Here is a 26,617-nt window from a genome sequence, read left to right on the forward strand (position 1 = left end):
CTTTATTTCTGTTTTGATCTGTATTATTTCATGTGTACTGTTTACTTTGGGCTCAATTTCCTGTTAGTTTTTCATAGTGGAAGGTCATTCATTTCAGACCATTCTTTTTTTTAAAATATAGGTATGATGGTATAAATTTCCAAGGGAATTATCCCACTGATTCTTTTATGTTGTTTCTATTTTCATTTAATTCAATATGATTTCTAATTTCTCTTTTGACTTCTTTGATTAATGGGTCATTAAAACGTGCAGTATTTAATTTTTAAATATTTAGGAATTTTTCAAAGATCTTTTATATTACTTATTTCCAGTTTAATTCCATTGTGGTCAGAGAACAGATTTTGTATGATTGGAATATATATATATATATATATATATATATTAATTTCTGAGATGTGTATTGTGGCACAAATTATGACCGATCTTGGTAAATGGTTAAAGTACAGTTGAGAAGAATGTGTATTCTACTTTTGTTGTGCAGTATTTTATAACAGTCAATCAGATCAAGTTGGTCATGAAGGTTGTTCAAGTCTCCAAGTTCATTTGTCTATTTCTCCTTGTGGTTCTATCAGTTTTTACCTCACTTTTTTGAAGCACTATTAATATGTGCATAAATCATTAGGATTACATCCTTTTGACTACTTAATCCTTATGAAATGACCATCACAATCATTACAAAATGAAAAGTTTACAATAGAAATAAAAATCATTTCATAAGGATTATGAAGGATTATGCGTGGTAATAGTCTTGCTCTAGAAATATCTAATGGTCACCTCAGTGTTTTTTGACTAGTTTTAGCCATGTTGTATCTTTTTTCTATCCTTTTAACATATTTGTCTTTATATATGAAGTGCATTTCTTGTAAGCAGCATACAGTTAGTTGGATTGTGCCTTCAAATCCAATCAGATAATTTTACTGTTTTAATGGCAATGCTTAAACTATTTATATTTAATGTGATTATTTATATGGTTGTTTTCTATTTATCTTTGATAAATAGGTTCTTTGTTCCCCCTTTCCTTTTTTCTACCATCTTCTGGATCTTTTTTAATGAATTTGCTTTCTGCTTTGTTGGGCTATTCACTATATCTTTCTTTAGCTATTTTATTGCTTTATCTTTTCACAGTCTATGTTCAAGTGATGGTAAAACACTTAAGCTCTAAAAAACTCTGATTTCTCCCTTTCTGACCTTTATGCTAATGTTATCATGCATTCTACTTATACGTATTAAAAGGACATTGTTTGTATTTTTGCTTAAACAGTAAATTATCTTTTAAAGGATCTGAGTAGGAAAGAAATGATATATTTAACTATATAGTCACCAATTCTGGAGTTCTTCATTCCTTTGTATATTTTGTTTCCACTTAGTATTATTTTCCTTCTGCTTGACTAACTTCTTACAACATTTTTTGTATTACTGGCAATGAATTCTTCTAGCTTTTATATGTCTGAAAATATCTTTACTGTCATTGAAAAATATTTTAGCAGGACATGTAATTCTAGGCTGACAAGTTTTTTCATTACTTTAAAGATGCTGCTCCACTGTATTCTCACCTGGCATTATTTCCAATTAAAAAAAAATATTTTGGGATCCCTGGGTGGCGCAGCGGTTTGGCGCCTGCCTTTGGCCCAGGGCGCGATCCTGGAGACCCGGGATCGAATCCCACATCAGGCTCCCGGTGCATGGAGCCTGCTTCTCCCTCCGCCTGTGTTTCTGCCTCTCTCTCTCTCTCTCTGTGACTATCATAAATAAATAAAAAATTAAAAAAAAATTAAAAAAAAAATAAAATAAATAAAAAAAAATATTTTGTCTTATCTTTGTTGTTCTGTATGTGACTTTTATTTTTGGGTACTTGTAGCTTTCTCCTTTTCTATCGTCATTTTACATTTTGGTGATTATAGACCTTGCTGTAATTTTGTTGTTTCTTGTGGTTGGGTTTCATCGAGATTCTTCAATTTGTGGGTTTATCAAGTTTGGCAAGGTTCTGAATTTCTTCAAAAAATTTCTGCCCTACCCCTTTTTCTCTTGTGGAAACTCTAATTACTCCTACCTTAGGCTCCCGCAACTCACCAATACTCTTTAATGTGGGGAGTTCCTTTTTCTCTGTGTGTTTCATTTTGGATGGTTTCTATTGCTATGCCTTCAAATTCTTATCTGTCACAACTAATTTGCTGTTAATTGCATCCAACCTATCTTTCATCCTAGACATTGTAGTCTTCATCTCTAGTAATTTGATGGGGGTCTTTTTTTTTTTAATCTCTACTTACCATCTTTGAATATATAATATAATCATAAAAGTTTTGATGTCCATTGCTACTAATTACATCATCTGTATCAATTCTGGGACAGTTTTGACCATTTGGTTATTCTCATTGTGGGTTGTATTTTTCTATCTCATTGCATGTGTGGTAGTCTTTGATTGCATGCATATTTTGTGATTTTCATTTTGTTTGGTGCTGGATACTTTTGAATTCTCATAAAGCTTCTTGAGCTTACTTCAGGAATGATGCTAAGTTATTGGAAATAGATCCTTTCAGGTTTTGCTTTCATGGTTTGACAGATTGGGAGCGGTTCTGAGTCTAGAGCTAATTATTCCCTGCTAATGTAGCAAGACATTCTTCAATAATCTACCCAGTGTCTTATGAACTATAAGTGTTTCTAGTCAGGCTGGAGGGAATGGGCACGATTTCTGGCCCTTTATTTTTTTATTATTATTTTTAAATTTTTTTAGATTTATTTATTTATTCATGAGAGACACACAGAGAGAGAGAGAGGCAGAGACGCAGGCAGAGGGAGGAGCAGGCTCCATGCAGGTAGCCTGAGGTGGGACTCGATCCCGGGTCTCCAGGATCACACCCTGGGCCAAAGGTGGCGTTAAACTGCTGAGCCACCCAGGCGCCCTTATTTCTGGCCCTTTATGTGCTCCACACAGAGGTTGTCTTTATTTCTTTCAGGGTCTCAGGTAGTTCCCTCACAGCATGTGCTGATCAGGACTTTGCTGAATATTTGACACTTGTACCAGTTGCACATTGCCTATTTTCTTTCTGTGCAACTCTCTGCTTTTTGCCCCTATCCCAGCAACTCTCACTGCCCTGATGTCCCTGGACTCTCACATCTGTTTCTTAAATTCCTGGTCTTAACTAGGCTTCACCTCAGCTTTCCTTCCATATGTCAGGGCCTGAAAACTCTCTCAAGTTAGTATGCTGGGGCAATAGTAGGCCTCATCTCTTGTTTCTTATCTTCCAAGAATCATTGTCCTTTATTGCCTGATATCTAGTGCCTTAAAAAGCACTGTTTAAAGTATTTTATCTTTTTTGGTTTTGTTTCTTGTTTGTTTTGGTTGGAAGGAAGGTAGGAAGGTGAATTCAGACCCTGTAACTCCATCTGTGAGCTTTTCTTATGAAGCAGAGTTAGCAAGAAGGTCTCTGAAATGGTCCATGTCTTTTCTTCTTTATTTGATGATAATGGGAAATTTGGCATCCACGCTCACATTTTTTGTTTCTCAGATCTTAAAAATCAAAAACAAATGAAGCAAATACTGATACCATAGACAGATTCCTTCTCCAGAAACAAGAGAATTCCACTGTAGAAAACTCATTCATGGTGTGGTATGCTAGCCCAAACTTGTCCTGATAGTTTACTGATTCAATTTTCTCCACAGGGGTCTAATAGATGAGAACTTGCAGGGCAGATATAATATGTAATTTACCGGGGAAATGGCAGTGAATGTAAAGGTAGGCCTGATCCAGTAATTCAAATTTGGTAGTATGACAGCAAATAAGAGGGTCCTAACTTTCTGGCCCAATTTCATTGCACTGTCTTCATCCAAAACTCCCAGTATCTACCTCAATCATAAGACTTTTTATTGAAATACTCTATGAAAAAAAAAAAATCCTTAAAAGAGCATTATTAATCATCAGAGGGCCCATCATCCCCCAAAGAAAGATTAACCAGAAGAATGCAAAATAGTAGATGAGGAAATGAATCTAATTCTCTGAAGCAGTAAGTATTCTTTTTAACAGTCTTAGAGATGCTGTGTGCCCACAAAGTTAGCAATACACTCATGTCAAGGACACTACATCTCTGTCTTCCCAACAAAAGTAGCCTTATCATTACAATCTGCTTCTCCTTGTTCTTTTTTTTTTTTAAAGATTTTATTTATTTACTAATGAGAAATACAGAGAGAGAGAGAGGCAGAGACACAGGCAGAGGGAGAAGCAGGCTCCATGCAGGGAGCCGGATGTGGGACTTGATCCCAGGACTCCAGGATCACGTCCTGGGCCCAAGGCAGGTGCTCAACCGCTGAGCCACCCAGACATCCCTGCTTCTCCTGTTTTACAATCTGCTCTGGTCAGTATTTCTGTAAGCTAGGAAGAAAGCTAACCAACACAGTTGGAGATGAGAAACCACTCTTAGAAACCTGTTGACAATATAAGCTAAAAAAGACATCTTTGAAAGCTAGAATCAATACTTTTAAAACAATAATTTCTATATTTTAAAAAGCTATAAATTTAAATTTAAATTTCTATATTTTAAATTACCATTGCCTTCCAATGGTAATTTAATGATAGTTAAGAGTATCATATTAGGAATTATAATAATATGAGGCTAGCCATGATGCTTATAAAATTCTAACTCCTACTGCTACTAAAGGCAATCTACACCAGTACAGACCCACAATATTTGAGTCATAATATTAGTGAAATATTTGTTCCTACAAACACTTAATGAAGCTTTAAAAGACATCAAAAGATAGCAACATATGATAGATATAAAGTATTAGTGTTTTTAAATACCTAACATAAATAACAAAAGGATTAATTTTATGAAGAAAGCCCATCTTGGTTAGGTAGTCTAACCAGAAAACTAAGCAGGAAAATTAGTCTCTCCAACATAAATACTTCGTGAGATACATTGCTGCTGTGATAATAACTACTCACTTTCATTGCAAGGTTTATTGATCTCTTAAGTTATGTTTCATAGTTGCATTTTTAGAAGTCCTTCCCCAAAGTCATCTCCTTTATTTATTTTTAACAACTTAAATTAAAAAGAAGTGACATTTTCCCAAGTAGATTTGGTTAGATCAGTACTTTTGCTTCTCTCTTCTCCCAGAGGGACATTTGGCAATGTTTATAGAAGTTCTGGTTGTCAAAACTGAAGGGGAGGGTGCTACTGGCATCTAGCAGACAGATACAAGGATACCACTAAACATTTTACAGTGTACAGAATAGTCCCCTACGACAAAGAATTATCTAGTCCCAAATGTCAACAGAACTGAAATTAAAAAGTCATGTGTTAGATATGAAGCTACTAAACTTCAGCATAAATTCCAACTGTGAAATACCTTTGCTAAGACTTTTAAAATTACATTTGTTTTAAGAAAAAAATAACTACTCTTATTTACAGCTTTAAATAATCTCTTGCATTTGCTTAGCATTTTATCACTTACAAAATCCTTTCATGTTTTAATCTCATTTGTTCATAGCTCTGGTGAAGTCATCTTTTCTCTGTTTTACTACCAAGGGCCTGTTGTACAAGAAGAGGCTTAAGGATTCAAGCAAGGTTCCACAGATTCAAATTCTGGATGAAAAATCCAGTACTCCTTTTTGCTATCTTACAGTTGTCACAGTCTTGTTAAGAACATTATATAAAAAGGAATTTAAAAATTAAAAAAAGCAAATAAATCATTGTGCATCCAAGGTGATATGATGCCAAAAGACAGGTGTTGTATGCTTTAAGGGTGGAAAGTGGCAGAGAACAGGGAATGGGTTGGCTATTTTGGGAGGTGGGAAGCAAGTATAGGAGATAAGAAGCGGAAAGAACAAAGACATTAGTCAAGTCATGAGCATACGCACAGACACATCCCAAGTTTAAAATGACCACTTCTTTGTGAAAATCATTCTTTCCTCTATAAAAAGGGTAAGATTCTTATAAAAACATAAAATGGACAGAGGTGCTGAATCCAACCAGAAAAGGAGAGACCACAGTCATTACTTCAAACAGAGAATTTGATATAAGGAATCCATTGTACAGGTGATGGAAAAACTGAGAGGAATCCAGGGATTAGCAACCACAGGAAGCCATAATAATTTGAAACAGGCAGGAGAGAGGAAACCGTATTGCCAGGGCCCAGGGCTGATTCTGTGGTAGGCTTGTCAAGCAGGAGATGAAACCTGGGAGGATACGTAATTGTTGCTGGAACAATGCCTGAGGAAGAAAGCGAGGGGGAGAAATACACTGGTTTCTCCCATTCTCCCACACTCCAGGCTCCTGACAGTGCTTCCTATTGGCTTAATTCAATAGGAAGCCAGCTGACACAGGGCCTGGGAAATAGCCAGGAGCTGTCTGAGATTTAGAGCACAGAAAAGCCAAAAGATGGATCTAAAGGACACAAGCTCAGAGCCATCACACTGTCCTGTGGGCATTTTCCCAACACAAGGACACCACAAATTAGTTCAAGGTATCAAATGATTATTCCAGTATTAAATCATGTTTTCCTTTAAGGAAAAAACAAACAAAAAAAACAAAACAAAACAAAAGAAAAAACAGATCTTAGGTCTATCCTGGACCCAATAAATAGGTTAACTAAAAATCAAACTCAGAAAAGGAATTTGACAGATGGAGGACAAAAACATTTTTCATAAATATCTAGACCTAAATAATGACAACTTAGAGAAATAAGGATATATAAAAACAAAAAACAAAAAACCCCCTCTAATAGATGTTCAGAAAGGAAATCTCTGTGTGCACACCTCTTTTGCACACAGTAGGCTCCACATTCAAAACAGAAGCAATTTCTTTCTGAGTTCTTGACAACATGAAAATAAAAACATTCATCACTTTTCCTCTCAAATTCATAGCCTATAGGAGAACACAATTTTTAAAAGGCTGGCCTAATGTTCTTTCTTGGGAAAAAGACTGAGAAAGTAGACTAAAGAGGCCATAATGTATTACTGTAGGCTCTCCCTCTTAACTCGTTCACTATCTGTACTTAATATACATAATTTAATTTTAAGAAATATTTTGAAATTGCAGAATCACTACTATAAAATCAGAAATCATAGAAAAGAAAAACTAAATTTCTAATGGTTCTTTCAGCTAAGTAATGGTTAATATTTAGAAGAGATATAATCCAGGGTAATCACTGGGATATTTGGTTTCTTGTGCAGACTCTCAATCTGCAATAGTCAATGATTAGAAAAACCTCCAGAAAAGTGTAACAGTGATGCTGTTGTTAACTGAGGCATAAAAGTCCTCCTTTACGGAATGAGATAACTAAAGCAGATAAATGTGAACAGGTACTTTAAGTACAAAAATGTAAAGTATGATTCCTGGAAGCTATCATACCTCAGACACAAGTGGTCATCCCTGGTCAGTCCCAGCAGACAGGGTAAGACTGAAGCATCCATATGCAGTACTGGATCTGTCTCTTTGAGTGGAGGAGCCACCAGAGAGGTGGATGCAGCTGCAGACTTATGAGAGTCCAGTGTGCAGAGAACATCCTCATAGCTACAGGGTCAAGCAAACAAATGCTATAGTCAAAAGCTACAGTCTCCTAAGGGGAGGAGGCTTTAAGATTGTAACAGTGGGCCCCCAGTGGTAGAAGCACTGTGAAAGCAAATCTGGGGTCTTGTGATGCTGTGAAATCCCAGCAGGCCAGCTGGCATTTGGAATAAAGGGAGTGTCTGTGTAAGCAGCTCGAATAAAAGGTGAGTGACCGAGTCAGGGGATCAAACAGAGAAGCCCAGTTATCAAAAACTGGAAAAGAAAAAGATTTAAGTGATAACGGAAGGTAGAGGGAAGGCATGACCCTGAATCCAGTGTGGAAGTGCTTATGTCCTTCCCACCCAGAGCCAGTTGTTTTTTTTTTTTTTTTAAATCATTTTAAGGCTCAGGTTCTAACTAAAGGCACAGCCCCTAGAGCCCATATGCTTTTCCAGGTTTTATCAAATTACGAGCTGGAAAAAAATATCTTGGCTCTAAAATATACAGAAAACTGCAAAATGAGATTAATAAATATTTCAGAGGAAAATTATATGAATCTTTCATTTTGCATAGCCAAACATTGTATTTTTCATCTGAGATAAGACTATATTTGACAGGATGTGGAATAAGGCCTCTAATAGAATATCCAGGGATTATGTAGCCCTTTAGTTGGCCCTTCTTTAGCCCCCCATAGTCCAGGCAGGGATGGTCAAGAATGTGTTAGAACTTCAGCAAGGATGGGCAGGCAAGAGGAAGGCAGAAACCCAAATCACCAAAGCCAGAAATGTGGGGGTGGGGAAGAGAGGGAGGCTTAGGGAAAGGGTATCTGAGACATATGCAGAGGTTGGGCTTGACTGGGTGCTGGGAGGTACAACACAGTGTCCCTGGAGATGGCACAGTCTAGTTTCTAATTTTGGAAATGGTCATACCAGGGTTTCCAAACTGGCAGGCAGGCTGGCAGCAAAGGACACTGAATAGTAGAGAACCATCTGGAGGCAGGTGGCCACTCAGTGTTATGGAGGGGTATGAATGCAAACTTGGCAAAAGCTAGACAGCAGGGCTTAGTTTCTAAAGTTTCTAAACTTAGTTTCCAAAGGGGCAAGAGGCAGAAGAAAGGACTGAGTCAGAGAACTCAGTCCTTCTAAAAGGACTAAAAGAGCAGTGAAAATCAGTGAGTCAAGGAACACTGAGTCATAGAAGTTCCAAGGCTCCCAAATTCACCTAGTGTGATTGGTTACTGGGCAATCCCAGGAACACTGCTAGAACATTTCCTCCAATGGGACCTCTAGGACTTCTAGATTGGAAGCAGGCCCCAATTCTATATGCCTCCTCCTTGAGGGGAGGGGTTTCATAGTCTAAGTGAAACAGGACGTCATCTGAGATTACTCTGGAGGGCGGGAGGGCCCCTTACTGTGTCCAGAGAAAATGACCATGGAGTGGTTACTTCTCAAATCAGAGTCAGAGGAGAGTGAAGTGAATAGATTCCAATTTTCAGGGAGAAAGCTAGAGAGACAAGGAACCACCCAGTGGGCTTGGCAGGGGCAGTTTTTTAAATAAACTCCTCTAGCCAGAAATCATCCTCATTGGCAGCAGGGTGTGTCTCTCTGGGAGGGGACCAAAGACCCTGACCCGGGGACATTGTGATGACTGAGCAGAGATAAAAGAGGAGGAGACTGAGCAGCTGTACCTCTAGAGCCATTTGAGGCTGCTGCAGAGGCTGGTGACCTCGGGCTGGAGAGCACAGTGGAGAGCGTTAGGCTTCCCCTGGGACTATCTCCAAGGTCCAAGATCAACCACAACTTCTCGGGTTACCTGACAGCAGGGCAGGGCCAGGGCCAGAGCCAGGGCCCCAGCAGAGGAGAAAGAGCTTTTACCTAGCCAAGCTGAAGAAGAAAGAGGTCATCATGGACTACTAGATCATGGCAGCAGCAACCGCCTGGATCCTGGCACACTAAAAGATTTCCAGCAACTGTAAGTGACCTTGATGAGAATGAGTTCTCACAGCATGCCTGGAGGGATGCTGCAGGGGCTTTGGATAACCTTGTCAAAGAGATTATTTTTGTTGTTTTTATCCCATTCCATTGTAAACAGAAAACTTGTAGATAGGGTAACCAAGATCTTTTCCAAGACGATTTATTGCCTAGATAGAGGTATTGCCATTTCTCATTCACTGGGTATTAGTGATCTAGAATCTAGGGATAACTAATGTTTTAAGAGCCTCAATAATGTTTCAAGACTGATTAAAATTAACATTTGATTGAATGGTTATAAAATGTTAACAGTATGCCAACTAATGAACTGCAACTCAACTCGTACTCTTCATATGGTGATAAAAGAGAAATAGCAAAAATCATCTTACAGTAGACCCCACAGATTATCCAAAGGACCAAAGCATTAAATATATGAATGCACATTTAATTTGAAACAAGAGTATCCTGAAATATTTGAAATAATGTGGCTGGGGACATGAAAATAAAGGTGCCAAAGAGGGACCTAAACAAAGGACACAAAAATGATCCTGTTCTCAAGATTCTAGGTGGGCCCCATCTCAGTTTTCTGGAAATGCCTTTTGAATGTTAAGTACATCAAACTTGCAGGCTCTTTCTTGCTATAGGCATCATTGCATAAGGGTTGTAGGTATAATTCTAAAGTTTTCAGATCTGTAATGAGTATCATATAATGCAAAAGTATTACAAAACTAGGAATTCATATGCAAGGCAAAAAGCCAGAGAGAGAGAGAAATGGAGATATGAGAAAATAAAATTATCCATAAAATAACTCACAAGTTATTAAAGAGCTTTAGTGTTTTCCAAGTAAAAGGCCTAAAATTTAAAACAGTGTAAAATAATTAGCAACCAAGTTGTTCTTTCCATATAAATTCTAAAAGCTAAATGTTATTTTAAATGTCTGGTCACAAGTGTTAGTTTATGGAATTAAGGCCTGAGTTTGTTTCCCTTGAAGAAAATTTAAGACAGGAAGGGATAATGGTTAGAAAAATATGGGGAAGCCAGCTCACTAGGAGAGGAGAGCCTGGTGGACACTGGGAAGGATGGGGTATGAGCAAAATGTCCCGGGAAATACAAGAGTACCTCATGTAGGATTCATGAAGGATATTATGTTTGCTAAAAAGCATACTGCCACTTTCTTGACTCTAACAGAAAAATGAATTTGTGAACTGTCTGCCATGGCACGCTGTAGTTTTTTGATAGCTAGAATTGGAAAATGATAGCACAAAACAGGTGGTGGTATGGAAGGCAGTGAGTCCATTGTCTGTACCCGGTCATGAAATGGGAGCACCTGTGATTTTAATTTAGAAAAGAGAACTAAAATGCTGCAGTCACTAAAATATCAAAGTGGGATGCTTGGTTGGCTCTCCAGATCAGCCTCATAGAGTTGGGTCAGGAAGATCCAAAGTCTAGTCCTCATTTACGCTCATGAAAGAGAGTGGCTCTCCTGATCTTTATAAACTGCCAACCTATTAATTACAGTAAGTAGAACTTCCAAGTCTTACACTGAGTGTGAATGGTTTTCTACAGAAAACTGGCAGTGAACAGAAAAATGAGTATCATAAGTTTCTTGGTGTCTAAGGAGTTAGAACACCCTAACAGTTAATGCCTTAAGCAATGCAAACCTGATAAATGACTGGTGGAAGCACACTATGCTCTACACCAGTGATAAAGCTGTTACTTCTTTATATAGTTATAAAAATCAGTTACGGCAGCAATAAACTATAGCCTATAGTAGTCTACTTTTCCAATAGGTATCCAGTTAAGTTCTAAATCAAATCAAGAAAGGTAGTTCTTTAGGGTATTGGTATCATAGTACCAAACTTTAATCCAAGCTTATTGACCACTGAGTCATCCTTTACTTTGCCAAACCATCACAATTTTATTAGCATTAGTTATAAGCCATATTTACTCTTAGTATTACCTTATCAATGGATAAAGTCACCAAGAAAAAGAATGGTATGTCCTCACTCTGCAAAAAGATCAAGCCTAGGGAAAGGATTCTATTAGAATATCCTGATGAGCTATTTGACATTCTTATGGTGGAACTAGAACCCTGTTAAGTGTCAAGGGTCACCCAAGTACTACTCATTTCTTAATTAAAAATCGACCTCAAGGATTTATTATAATTTGATTGCCTGAGTATATTACATCAGTGCCTAAGAATGATTAGTGGAAGAGATGGTAGGATATAATTTAAGGGGTTGAAAGAGCTAAAAGGCCTGGACGGGAAATCATACACAATTTCCACTGTTTCTGTGACATATCATAAAGTTAACAGTCCAACAATGGGTACAGCAAATCGTTTTAACTGTACTTTCTTTTTTAAAAAGATTTCATTTATTTATTCGTGACAGACACAGAGAGAGGCAGAAGACACAGGCAGAGGGAGAAGCAGGCTCCATGCAGGGAGCCTGATGTGGGACTCGATCCCGGGACTCCCGGGTCACACCCTGGAAGGCAGGGGCTAAACCGCTGGGCCACAGGGGCTGCCCTTAACTATACCTTCTTACGTTTTGGAGAATTTCGCATTGCTATTTCCTCTCCCCACCAGTCTCTAGCCCACTAATGCTCACTTTTACTTCTGCTTTTTAAGCCTTGGCTAAGGCAATTTTGGATTTTATGGTTATGCTGATCTTTTTTTTTTCCTGAAACTCCTTATCACTGGTTGTATCCCTCGCTTGTTTTTTGCGTGTTAAATACACGAATAATACAAAGTACTATTAATTTGAAGCGAGGGAGATCTGCTTTCCCAGTATTCAAACTCCATTTACCCTTGGATGAGATACTTATTATTTCTGATCCTCAGTTGCTCTTATCTGTGAGATGCGAATCATCTCTACCATGAAACTGGAAAGTTGTTTGCGGGGGGAGGGGGGGTGATTTTTAAAAGATCATACGAGTGAGTGAGTCTGTGCTTTCAGGGCTCAACACCTAGTGAAATAACAAAATGTCTTTCTTCCATCGCTCTCGGTCTCCCGTTCTTAGGAAAACAGGTTAAACAATTGACTGATGCTCAGTTTTAAAAAACTGAAAGGAACTGGGAGTGGGGGAGGGTCTTTAAATGATATTCCTGCCTGCACTGGTCCCTCAAAGCTCTTTAAATGAGAATATTCTCGGATCCCCGGGTGGCTCAGCGGTTCAGCGCCTGCCTTTGGCCCAAGGCCTGATCCTGGGGTCCCGGGATCCAGTCCCGCGTCGGGCTCCTGCATGGAGCCTGCTTCTCCTTGAGTCTCTCATGAGTAAATAATCTAAAAAAAAAAAAAAAAAAAAAAAAAAGAGTTCTTGTCAGCTAGAGCAAGTTCTCTCTCACGAGTGCTGAAAAACGTTGTGCCCTCGGTCACCTTTCTCTCAACTCCGGGGGGCGGTCTCCTCTCTGCGGGCGGCGCCTCAGCTGCAGCGCTAGTGGCCGACGAGGGGTCCCCGGGGCGCCGCCTCAGCTGCGCTTCGGCCGCCCCGGCCCGGGCCTGAGGCCCGCGTCCTCCACCTGAGGACCCGTCCCGGGGGGCCCGTGCTCCCGCGGGAGGCCGTCCGCCGCCGCCTCGGGCCCCTTCGCGGAGGTGGCAGCTCGCCACGGAGCTTCAGTAAAAGTTGCGCGGTGGCTTCCCAGCCCAGCACGGCCCCGAGGAAACCCCGAGAAACGGCTGCCGCCCTTCGCACCCCTCGTCCGCCGACTGAGCCATCCCCGGCGGGCTTTGGAGGCGAAGTTCCCCGCCGGGTCGCAGGGGCGGACCCCGGGGTAGGGAGCGCCTCGTCCCCCCCACGGCCGCGCGGCGGCTCCCAAAACCCGGCGGCGGATCCCGGCGGCCGGAAGTGCCCGGCGAGCCCACGCCGCCGCCGCCGCCGCCGCCGCCGCCGCCGCCGCCGCCGCCGCGCGCACGCGCCCTCGCGCGCTGGGGCTGGGGCTGGGGCTGGGGCTGGAGTCGCAACTCGGAAGCCGGAGCCCGGACGGGCCCGGGGCCGGGAGGGGGGGGGGGGCGCGCTGCGCGGGGGCGGGAGCAGCGGAGGCGTCCGCCCCTGGCGGCGGGTTTGTTTATCCCGGGGAAGAAGTTTAGGAGCGGGAGATAGGAAGGAGGGCGGGCCGCGGAGGAGGGATGCGGCTCGGTGGAGGCGGCCGCCACAGGGACTCGCCGCCATCACCTCCGCCGCCGCCGCCTCAGCGCGAGAGGAGCCGCCGCCGCCGCCGCCGCCGCCGCCCCGCGCGTCCGGGTAGGTGCCCCTCCCCCGCCGGGGTCCTCGCCGCGCCTCCGTCCCCCGCGCCGTCGCCCGCGGCGCTTCCGACCCTCCGGCGCTGCAGGGGGCGGCCCCGGAGCCCCTGGCCCCGGAGCCCCGCTCCCTCGGGGCTGCCTCCCGCGCCCGCCGCTCGGCCCCTCCCCCTCCCCCCCCCCCCATGGCTGAGCAGCCGCCGCTCCCCGAGCCTCGCCCCTCCCCCGCCGCGGGCTCCCGCCCCTCTACCTGGTGCCTCCGCGCGCCCGGGGATACCTACCTGTTTCCTTTCCCAGCCGGAGCTCTGCCCCGTCCCCCTCCCCCAGCGCCCCCCCCCCCCGCCCCGCACCTTTCACCCCCGACACGTGTCCGTGTGAAGTTACCCCGTGAGCCCGTTTTGGGGGTGCGCCCTCCACTGCAGCCCGACCTCCCTGCTTCCTGCGGGGTCGTGCCCTCCGCCCTCCGCGCGCACATGCCGCCCCCTCACAGATGCTCCCTCACGTTCACCGGCTCGCGGCAAACTAACTCTGCGGCCCAGGGCCCAGATGTCCACGGTCTGTGTGCACTGGATAAAGGGGAGACACGGTGGGCGCCTTCTTCTCAGAGCAGTGAGACCCACTAGAAATAAGGTCGACCTTTTCGCTTATCCTAACTTTTGGCTTCTCTCTCCGTGGACTGTGTCATTCAGCCATACTTTTTTTTTTGAGGCTTTGTCTGTATTTCAATAATCCTGGGCCTAGATTGTTCCATCATACTTGTTTTTCCCAGTTTTTCCTTACAGCTGAATCCACTATTTCTTAGACAGGAAATTTGAGTAATAAAAGGTTTATACCTTGGAAAATTACATCTCTGCTGCCATAATGGGAAAAGTGGAATATTTCAAATTATCATCCTGTTATTCTTGGGAGAAATGGTGCCTGGTGGTTAAGAGCTCGGATGTAACTCAACTGCCAGGATCTAAACCTCTGCTTTGCCATCTACCAGCTCCGGCCTTGGGCAAGTTATTTAATCTCTCTGTGCCTCAGTATTCTTACAGCTATAAAATGGGGCTAGTGATATACTTGATAAGATGATGGTGATAAGCGCATAACTTACGCAGGTAAAATACAACAGTTCCTGGCACCTGGGAAGTGCTTGGTAAATGTTCTTTATCATCATCCCTTAGCTTTACTGGGTTTGGCTATTGGTAGGTCAATTTTGAGGAAGAAAGATGGAACTAGGAGGCTACTTTTTGCTCTTTTCATTTAGCACCTTTTTTTTTTTTTTGCTGTTGTTATGATTCATATTTTGTATTGTAAAAATCAATTCCTCCTTGTGTGAAAAGTGCAGAATTTTAGCTCCTTATTTTCAGGTAAGTTTCCAGGCCCCAAGCAGGTCGGTCCCAGCTTCAGGTAATCCTTAACATTTTGTATTTGTTTTGAGAATAAATGAAATTGAAATATATAGCAGGTTTATCATAGTGCTAAAGGAGGGTTTTATGGATAAAAATTTCAGTATGCTGCTAATTAAATAATTAAAACTGATTATTCTCATCAGTCTCTTATGTTGAATTGGTACTCAAGAGCTTGGCTTCACTCAAAAGACTGGTAGCTTTTCTCTCTCAACATATTATGTTTACGAATATGACTGCCTTAATATTTCCCCAAATTTCACTCTTTTAAAACCCTGACAGTTGGGACACCTGGATGGCTCAGCGGTTAAGGGCCTGCCTTTGGCCCAGGGTATGATCCTGGAGTCCTGGGATCGAGTCCCCCGTCCGGCTCCCTGCGTGGAGCCTGCTTCTCTCTCTGCCTGTGTCTCTGCCTCTCTCTCCGTCTCTCTCATGAATAAATAAACCTTTTTCTTTTTTAAAAAAGAAAACAAACAAAAAGAAAACCCTGACAGCTCTTGCCATATCTGCTTACCTCCTGTGTATTCCATGACAATTCCATTAAAATCCAAATCGGTACTGTTTAGTTTAATAATGTTATAAATAGTGACGTATGCAACTATCAAAATAAAGATGTTTTCCCACATATAGCTTAAAATCCTGTTTTGTGTCACCAGTGAGATGTACTCCAAACTTTGAGTGACAGTACCTTTGCTTATGCTGTTCTCTGGCCTAAAATAACCTCTGCTCTTTCCCCCACATATCCAGATTCTACCTATCTTTCACATAGTTTCTGCCAACACTGGTTTCTTTGTCTTTTGGCTTTCCTGTTGTCTGTATTCTGCATTTTTGGCTTTGAATGGTGTAAGCCCTGGTTCAAGAAAAATTACTCCCCTAGAGTAAGACTTTGAAAGTTTGTAGGAACTTTGAAGGGGGTGGAATGAAATTGACATTCAGCATCTACTCTGTGCTGAGCACTCTTCCTTTGATTTTGTACATATTCTTTCTAAAATTATTTAATGAGCACTTACTTCATGCCAGGCATTGAGGATACACAGGAGCAGCCCTTCTGGGCCAAGAGTTCTAGTGAATATCAAGCCCTAATTGCTCTAAGGTATCCAAGGCATATAATGAATTAACTCCTCTCTTATGGACCTGAAATGGTACTAGCTTTGTACATTGAGAGAACTGAGTAAATAATCTCTTAAGTCAGTTTCTATTTAGGGCTTAATTTTTGGAGAAAAGCTCCATCAGAAAATAATAATATGGAATCTGCTTTTTTGTAATTTATTTTAATGTGGCACTGACAGACAATAAGCAAGTAAGCAGGTAAAATATAAAAGGTAATGGTAGTCACTAACACTTATAAAACACTGTGCCAGGCACTGTTTCAAATAATTTACATCTTGTTTAAACCTCAGTTATAATAACTATCTCTTGAAGAAGGCTTTATTATATCTCTTTCACAGATAAGGAACCTGAGAAGCTGAGACATTATTTGACTTCCATAAAATCACACAGATTTATAAGTAATGGAGCCAGATGATATTGGGTAATCTATTACTTTTTGTTGCCTCTCAGATCTTCCAGTTCCTGTTGGTTGCTTTAGGCCAAGTTCTTCACCTTTCTGGGTAAAGAAAAAAAAAAAATTCTGACAGTGAAGTTTCCTTTTTTAGGTTGTTTAGAGAAGTAAAGGAGATGTAGCTTTTGTAAAGCACATAGTAAGTACACAGACTTATCCCAAGTCTTAAGTATGACTAGATATTGAAGGTATTTGCATTTTGGTGGTCCTGCTCACCATTATGTTTCCTAACATAGATTTATTCACTTAGAAAAGTTTATTGAACAAATAATATGTGCCAGGCACTCTGCTAGGCTCTGGTAATGTGTGTTAATGGAAGGAATGTACCTGTATTCTTGGAAGCAGAAGCTATTGGAATTAAGAAACTAGATAGCTAATTACAAAAATAATAATTAAAATTATGATAATTGCCACAAAGGACACTTAATAATATTAAGCAATGAAAACCCACTAATGTATCAGGAAATTCTCCTCTGGACAAATGACTTTTAGGTTAAATCTGAAGGATTAACGAGTTACTCAAGTAATGTTGGCAATTTCAGCTTTCTAGAACTGAAAAGCTGGGTGATGCAAAATGAGATTAGAGCAGATAACAATAGTCAATCATTGCTAAGCATTTTTACTTAAATTCTGGCAGTGGGAAGCCACTGGATAATGTTAAAAAGCTGAATAAGTTACTTAGATTTTTTCTTTAAAAATATACTTGATTCCTCTGCAGAGGGCACATTGGAGAAAGGCAAGTATAAATGCAGGGAAACCAGTTAGGCTAGTGGTTCTCAAACTTATCTGTGGAGAAGGACCTGCTTTGGTTTGGTTTTGATTGGTTTCTAACCTGTACTGGTACTTTTCTGACACAGAATAAAATGGATGTTGTGGCAGTTGTCAAATCGGTGTACAAATTTCTAAATACTTCTAGATACTGTATTTACCTTGTTTCAGACCAGTAACAGTTCATGGATGACTCTTGGTCTGCAGACCACACCTTTGAGTAGAATTGAGTTCAGCTAATATAGTACTGTAGGCAAGAGATGATGGAGTCTTGGTCCAGTACGGCAGGAATAGAAAGTAGCTAGATTAAAGGGGAGTAATTTGATAGGATTTGGTGATAAATTAGATTAAAGGGTCTAGAGAGAAAAGAAGGCAGAATTTCTAGGGTTGACGATTCTTGTGACTAACAGAGAATACTGGGGAGAAGAGCAGGTTTTTTGTTGTGTTTTGTTTTTTGTTAGTTTCTGGGAAGCAAAGAGAGTATTGATCATAATTCATTTGGGAATCCTAAGTATATGGCTTACAATTGATATCTTACTGTGGCAGATGGGGAATGAGATTGCCCAGGGAGAGAGATGATAAAGAGATATAGTAGTCCCCTGTGAATTTTCAGCATTTAAATTTTGGGAAAAAGAAATGTAGCAAAGGAGACTGAAAAGGTATAGCCAGAGTTGGGAAGAAATTTTCCTTGACATCACCGAAGCCAAGGCAATAGACAATAGGCTATTTGTAAAAGGAAGGAGTGGATCATCAAGTATGTCAGCTATGTTGAATGAAACTGAGAACTCAAGTGGGCAACTAAAAAAAAGTACTCTTTGGATTAAGCAACATGAATAAAATTTTATTATTTTTATTTAGTTAGTTATTGGGGGCAAGGGGCAGAGGGAGACAGAATCTTAAGCAGGTTCCATGCCCAGAATATGGAGCCTGACACCAGGATCTCAGGATCATGAGACTGAGCTAAAATCCAGAGTCAGACACAACCTGCTGAGGCACCCTGCAACATGAAAATTTTATATTTCTCAGTAGTCTATCCATAAACTAGTTGATGATGAAATTTGTTTAAATCTGCCAAAGCAACAATCCCAAATTTAGGACAAAATTATCATATCTATAATATGAGCCATCTTCCTAACTCAATTTAGACTCTATTTCTATTTATCACCATGTAGATATTCTATAAGCATCTCGAATTCTTCCTACAACTCATTCATTCAGAACATACTCAGGCAGAATGTTTTTAAAGAACTATTATTCATCAGGTATTGAATATTAAACTTCTAGAACTGTGATTAAACTTAAGAGACTAAGGGCATTGGACAGTTAAATATTGTTAGTGTGATTGGTACTGTCATTGCAGCTTATTCAGGTTGCCTTGGAAGCACGGAGAAGAGGCATCAGGGAAGGCTTCCTAAGGAAAATGACACTTGAGTCTTTCTGAAAGACAAGAGAGGTGGAGAGGGCAGTGCAGTGGTGGAGTAGTTTAAAGAAATGATATTTCAAGTATTTTGAAAGCATGCAAAGGCAAGGGATTGTCATATGCATGGTAGATTGTGCCATTCAAAAGTTTTTCTCTTGCACTTGTGTACCTCTTTCTGTGTGCCATTTTGATTAATATCACTACCCATGTGGACACCAAATATGGAGACACCTCTGAATATCTTCAAAAGTTGAAGATTATATTTGTTGTAGCATTTCTTTTCAAGGTGATGTTTTATTTTTATTGGCTGACTTTATATATTACATCCATACTAATAGAATCATTAAGTAATTGATTAGCATAACTCAAAAATCTTGGTTATGCTTTGATTTTTTTTTTTTTTAATGGGAGAAATGTAATGCATACAAACTTTTTCTGAAACTTAGTTAAAAATGAAGGCTTTGGTAAGGATTTTAAGAGTTTACTACTAAACCTCAGGTATATGGTTATTCATAGTGCTTTTGGACTCCATAGAATAAGAACAGGCCCCTGATGCCATAAATACTATTTTTGATAGTTGTCTAAATGTCCCTGGATTTACTCTCTTGCACTATAGTAGGACACAGGTCATCTGTAGGGATTACTTTCTGAAGAGCACTGTGGTTGGCAAAAACTTATTGGCAAGATAAAAAAAACATAGTGTGTTAAAAGGGAAAATGAGGTTAAATGGATTTTAAAGACACAGTAAAGGAGTAAAGGTTCTAGAATTTGTCTGCTTTAAAATAAAAGGGGAATGGGCATTATCAAAATTTGCTTCTGAATTCAGTGAGTTATTATAGAAATGTTAACTCTGATTGGCTAAGGCAGTCTCCCTTAAATTTTGTTAGGAAAATTGTAGCTCTTACTTAAAGTTTATTTTTATTATTTAATATTTTTTGTTCTTGCTTTCCCCCTGGTTTTTGGTTCCTTAAATCTTACTGAATCTTCCGTAACAACTGTATATATTTCATGTATTACTATGGTTCTTAGAGGCATACCTTTTGAGGCTTCCTATTTATACATATATGTAAAGCTCTGATGTTCTGTATGTTCTAAAGGAGAACAGAATAATTATTAGCATTATATTTTGAATCGTGTTCTATAACTACTGTATGTGAAACAAAACTTTACATAAGTTAAAGATAGCAAATAAAGAAAATTATCTACAAATATAAAATGGTGTTACCTCAAACCATGATTGCCATAGGTTGTTTATACACCAAAAGCAAGTGTGTGATGGAAGTGATTCATCCGTGCAGTATGAGAAAATATATAAGAAATATGAGAAAATTCGTGCAGTGTGCTGAGAAAATACTCCTTTGAGATTGTTGTATTTACTCTCATTCTTTATTAGATATGAGAATAAATAGGAATGACAATTTAAAAAGAGTTGCTTTACTCTATTAAGTAATGCAAGATCTCAAAGGTTGTAGTATGATTTAAAAGTAGTATGATTCTTTTAAAATACTATTTGAGATTAGTTAGCAAAGGAGAAACTATTGTTTCCTGTCTGGACATGTTTTCTGAAGTAAATTTAACAGTTCTTTATTGTGTATATATGCATTTCTACTTCTCCCACCACCCCTCTCCCTCAAGGTAATTAAGCGATTTTAAGGTAAAGAGTGCAATAGATTCAAGGCGCTTTACTCAGTTGTAATTTGGATACAATTTTTGTTTTAGTGGGAAATTTCCCTGAAAGGTAGTTTTCATCCTGGAAGTCACACACACACACACACACACACACACGATCATTGAATATAAATTCATTCTGAAATTGTCAAGGCAAATATCAACATAGGAAGCTACAAAATAATTAAATTAATTGAATTTGATTTAATTAAAAACTTCGGCTATTTTTAGGATCAGTTTAAACCTTTTTTAGTTATTCTGCATGGCATTTGAGCTTCAAGTTTAATATGTCCAGTTTTGTTAGAGCTCAAGTGGGCAGACACTAAGCAAATTTGTCATTTCTGATTGCATTAAAAGTGTATTATTTATTTATTTTTGAGAGAGGGGGGCCAAAGGAAAGGGAGAGAATCTTAAGCAGGCTCACTCCTAGTGCAGAACCTGCCATAGGGCTCCATCTAAGGACCCTGAGATGACCTGAGCTAAAAATCAAGAGTCAGACGTTTAACTGGCTGAGCCATTCAGATGTCCCTAAAGTATATTTTTTAAAACTTGAAAATATTTTTTTCATGTATTTTATCAGTGACATTTGAGAAACTGGCTTGAATCAAGTGGTATTTGGGAGTACCTTGATTTATGTTTTAGTCTTGATGATTTTTATTTTCTCAAGTATCTTATTTTCACTGTTTTATTTGTGTGCTTCCCCCCCATAGCAAGTCACTTATCAATGAAAGTTGCATCATTGAATTGTATAACAAAATCTGTATTTCTTTCTCACAAAGTATAATCAAGTATATTTGAATATGGGCCTGAGAAACTAGCAGCTTACCATAGTGTAAAGGTATTTTCATAGAATTTTCTCATAGATTTTGTTTATAGGGAAGAACTGCCCTTTTTAAAGCATTTGTACCCAACACTGTCAAGTACATTTAGAAAATCATCTCATTAAATATAGATAATACTATAATTTTTTGAATGGTATTTGCCATTAATTACAAGATGCACCATTATTTTGTGTACCCAACGGGAGAAAACACTATCAATTACGATTGCAAAATGCCATCAATTTTAGAAATATCAAAATATGGGAAAAAATGGGTATCTTAGAATTCATGAAATGTGGCATTAATACTTCATTTTGTGATTATGACCAAAGTTTTTCAAAATAAGTCACCTCCCAAACATGAAATGAAAATTTATCCTGCTTTAACGTGTCTGCCTTTGGTTCAGGTCACAATCTTGATGTCCTGGGACTGAGCCCCACATAGGCTCCCTGCTCCATAGGGAGCCTGCTTCTCCGCACTCCCTGCTTGTGCTCTCTGCTCTGTCTCATGCTTTCTCTCTCTCTCCCTCTCTCTCTCTCAAATAAATAAATAACTTTTAAAACCTTTGAATTTAAGTAGTTACTTAGCATCTCTGCCTCAACATTCTCATCTATAAAATGGAAATGGTAACTCTGAGAAAAAAAAAAAAAAGGAAATGGTAACAGTATTTACCTTGAAAGAGTATTATGTAAGAACCAAATTATAGTCACATTTAGAATAGTGCTTTTTACATAATTAAATGCTTTGTGTAAATGTTGGTTAATTAAGAACAATATTGCTGTTTCTGATCTAGGATATGCAGGTAAATGTGTTTGAAAGGGAGGGACAAGGGGCCTTATTAAATGGGCCATTGGTATTTGGAGCACCCAATGAAGATTAAAGTGTTTTGTTGATTTATCTTATTTTTATTTTTTATGTCTTTTAAAACTAATGTGAGATGACAGTCTTGACAACTTTGATATCTAAGTTGCATTTTTATTTTCATAAAAATAGTCTTTTCATGTGTGTTAAGACATGGTCAGAATATTGATTGCTATGATGAATATCTTGAAAATAACCTGTGATATATTTAATGATTCTTGTCAACTTCATAAGAAATTCATTCAGAAATATTTTTAAAGAGTTTCAAATTAAAGAACGGTGTTTTAATTTTAGTTAAAACATCCCACTTCTTGCATTGTGAAATACATGGAGGAAAAATAATACTGAGGCAGTTTTTATTTTCATGATTGATTCATTTGATATTTAAAATCTTGTCATATGCTCTAATAATAAAAATAGGTTAAGACCTTCCTTTGAACTTCTTGATTTTTTTCTTCATTCTCACTTTTGCTTTGTTTTTGTTCTTTCTGTTTTGAGCTCACCGTGATTCATTTATTCCATAAATGGTTATTGACCAGCTCTTAAATATTAGGTTCTATTTTTACATTGATGAATTGGAAATAGCAGTTGACCTGGAATCCTCATTATTTGGAATTTATAAATACTGTCTAATCATTGAATGCTTGGGCACAATGCTGCACTCTTAGTTTTAATCCTTATAACTACCCTGCTAGGGTAGGTCATTACTTTTCAAGGGTTTCTTCTAAATGATTGGCAGAAGAGTGAATTCTTTGTTGATGGAAGGGAGGTGAAGCTCTGTATGAATGGTCAAGGTAGTGGTGGAGGAGAGCTTTGTGTTAAAATTTTTTTTTCAAATATTTTTAGTGTTTGCTCCAGAAAAGGATTTGACTCTTGGTTTCTATAACGTTAATACAGCCTTCTTTGTTTTAATATAAAAATGTTTTTAAATTGTCATGAGGAAAGATTTTAAAAAGTGTTTTGATTTTAGACTGCTAGGAACATGGCACTGGGGACAGGATTTTATCACAGACATGTAGGCATTAAGCTGCTATTATGTATTTTTTTTTATTTTAGGTGAATTTTTATTGAAGTTTAATATACATTTGAAGACATGCATATCATACAGCATCATACAGCATGTACAGCTTTGTCTGGCTTCTTACCCAAAATATTTATTTATTTTTATTATCATCATCATCATCATTATTTTATTTTTTTATTGAGAAAGAGAGAGAGAGAGAGAGAGAGAAAGTATATGTAAGGAAGCACAAGTTGGCCAGAAGGAGGAGAGGGAGAGAAAATCCCAAGCAGGCTTCACGCCCAGTACGGGGCTCAACCCTGATATCATGACCTGAGTTCAAATCAGTAATCAGACACAACTGACTAAGCCACCCAGGTGCTGGCAGAACCATTTATTTTTATATGATCCATTGGTGTAGTGCATAGCAGTAGCTTATTCATTCTAGTTGTTCTATAATACTGTGTCACTGTATTACTGTATATGCCATAAATTATGCCATAAAACCCACTCTACTGGGTTTTTTATTCTTTGGCTTATTTATTATTATTATTTTTAAGATTCTCGTTATTTATTTGAGAGAGAGAAATGGAGATAGTGACAGTGAGAGCAGGAGCAGGGAGGAGAGGGCGAAGCAGGCTCCCACTGAGCAGGGAGCTCAGCTGGGCTGGATCCCAGGACTCCAGGATTATGACCTGAGCTGAAGGCAAATGTAGAACTGACTGAGCCACCTGGGTGCCCCTCCACTCTACTGTGAATGAACATCTAGGTTGTTTGCAGTTTTGAGCTGCCATGAATAGTGCTCCTATAGAATATTCTTATGTGTCTTTTGCTGCACACATACACATTTGTGTAGTGTATTTTCCTTGTAGTGGGGTCATGGTGTGTACTTCTGTTCAGTTTTAGCATGTATTGTCCATTGTTTTCCAAAGTGGTTATATCAGTTTATACTCTCATCAGTAGTGAATGAGAGTTCCATTTGTCCCATATACTCTGCAACACTTGCTTGATATTGTCTCATTTATTTAGCCATTCTGGTGGATGTAAAGTGGTATTGCATTGTGAAAAGGCTAGGTTTTCAAAATAAGCATGGTTCCTTTTCCCACTCGTACCCGCATGCACACCAAGGAAAAGTGGAATAGAGACATGTTTATTTTCACAAAACCCATCAGATGATTCTGGCTGCCTTGTCAGTTAAGATGCAGAATATAAAACAAATTTAAGTATAATTTAAGGAAAATGAGACTGTCATGAAAATGATAGCTTCACTGTATAGTTCACTGACTTTCTGACAGATGGCGTATTTCTGCCTAACTATTGCTAAACATGGGGAAGGCTTTAAGATTTTGCAAGCTGGAGAAAAGTTTTGTAGGCTAGTTTATGGAGTGAGTCTGCAACATTGGCTCAAAGCTCTCATTACACAATGCTAGAATGAACTTGCTCTTACTTAACTTTCTACCCAAATTGTAGGTTGTGTAGGTTCACTTTTTTGTTGTTGTTAAGGTCTGCTACCCCTTAAATAAGGAAAATATCTACACAGCAGGGCTTACTCAGTTTTCAGATCTTGAAAGTTGACATAATTTTACCATATGCCCACAGCATGCTGTGTACTGTTTTATATTTAATTTTTTATTATAAAGAATATTTTTTATTATATGTGGAGTTTCATCTTGTGTCAACAGAATGCAGTGGTGCTAATATAGTTTTCATTATTAAATTGTGTAGTGAAAACCAAGGATGCAAAAAATATTTCTACCTGTGTATCCTGAAAGTATTAAGATTGTGGTTATTCCTCAATGAATGTAGATCATGTTAGAGTTTATGTAAGGAAGTGTCATTCCTGTACCTTTTATTCTTAATTTCTTCTATTAAAACACACATATAAACTGATAACTGCAGGTTAAGATAGTTTTACCTTTTTAACATTTGCTTTTTTTTTTTTTTTTTAAGATTTTATTTATTCTGAGAGACACACAGAGAGAGGCAGAGACATAGAGGGAGAAGCCGGCTCCCTATAGGGAGTTTGATGCAGGACTCAATCCCAGGACCCTGGGATCACAACTTGAGCTGAAGGCAGATGCTCAACCACTGAACCACCCAGGCCACAACCCCTTTTTAACATTTTCATATGCTTTTTTATAGATAATATTTTTATATCTGACTTCATTCCTTACTGCTGGAAAATACTGTTCCTGGGTAGAGCAGCCATTTGATAAATACTTGTGCTTTACACATTCGTAAGTAGTTACTGATTATTGCTAGTCATGAGAATCTTGGAATTATTAGCTCATCAGAAGAGCTGAGATGGCATTCATGTCCTTAAAGTGTTCCCATGAGGTATAAAAAATGATTCAGGTTATTTTGCAAAGCATTTCCTAGTGGAGAGGTAGGGCTGATAGGTGGATTCAATAATCTTTTGTTAACTCCAGTTTGACCATGTGCTACATCATTTCAGAAAAGACTGGCTTAAAATTCAGGATCTCCTAACATATTGTTCTTCATGGGTCATTTTGCTTTATTTCTTTCTCTTGATTTATTTTTCTTTTTTCTCCCCTGTAAACTAAGCAGCTATCTGAAATGTTTTTCTTCAAGAAAATGTTTTTCTTTAAGGAAAATAAAGTCATTTTAATGGTGATGTGCATGCTGGATATAATGATGTAGACATGTGGATCCCTACTACCCTTTATCCTAAGGCATACTATTTTGCCAATTTTTTTCCATAGATTTTAATAACTGAAAGATCCAGTAAGTGTAGTTTCTTTTACCTTTTTTGAGGACAATGGTTTATCCTACTTTTATTTAGGTAGTACTAATTTAGTCTTGTGTCTCATTGTCCTTGTTCTATTTAGCATTTGTAGTAGATATCTTTTTAATGAAGTATTATTTACTAATTGTTGAATTATAATCCTGGGTGGGTTTGGTAGATTTTTACTTCCAGCTGCTGCTGTGATCTAGTCTAGTGATATATAAAATGAATGTGTAATAATGAGTTCTGTCTTTAACAGGTGGTAAAATCTGAAAGGAATCTACTAAGTACAACTCTCTTTTTCTAACCCTTCTTTCCTTTAATGACAGTTAATCAAGATGGGGATTTCTATGATTGTTAAGTGGTCTGGGATGCAAATAACGGGAGGTGGGCAACCAACTTCTGGTCTCAGGTGTTAAGAGATAGGTGATGCCACTGCCCTTATTGACTACTTTAGGTACCAACTTGTTCCATGTCGGGTGCTGTAGCCTACAAGATTGGAGTCACAAGGATGGCAGTAGGCAGTGGGAAATTATAGGCTACTTGAGCTGAAATAGATAGTGGCTGTCTCGTCCTGCCATGGAATGTGTAGAGCAACAATTATAATAAAGCTTTGTGCTATGATGGCAGCATTCTATAATCTCCACTTTACATTGTGGTAGCCACTAGCCACTTGTGTCTATTG

The 26,617-nt window shown here is 39.0% G+C and overlaps 1 protein-coding gene across 4 annotated transcripts in view; it reads left to right on the plus strand.

Moving 5' to 3' along the window:
• The first annotated feature begins 13,458 nt into the window (after positions 1-13,458).
• SPOPL (speckle type BTB/POZ protein like) overlaps positions 13,459-26,617 on the plus strand; it is a 62,325-nt gene continuing 49,166 nt past the window's right edge. The window contains exon 1 of one of the 4 annotated variants that reach the window (XM_072757644.1): positions 13,459-13,700. The gene's annotated coding sequence lies outside the window, so the exon portion shown is untranslated. Of the gene's footprint in view, positions 13,701-16,600; positions 16,619-26,617 lie in introns of those variants that run through there. The other 3 variants (XM_072757646.1, XM_072757645.1, XM_025985555.2) reach the window with 3 other exon arrangements.

Source organism: Vulpes vulpes, chromosome 5 (assembly GCF_048418805.1).
Source record: "Vulpes vulpes isolate BD-2025 chromosome 5, VulVul3, whole genome shotgun sequence".
Lineage (NCBI taxonomy): Eukaryota > Metazoa > Chordata > Mammalia > Carnivora > Canidae > Vulpes > Vulpes vulpes.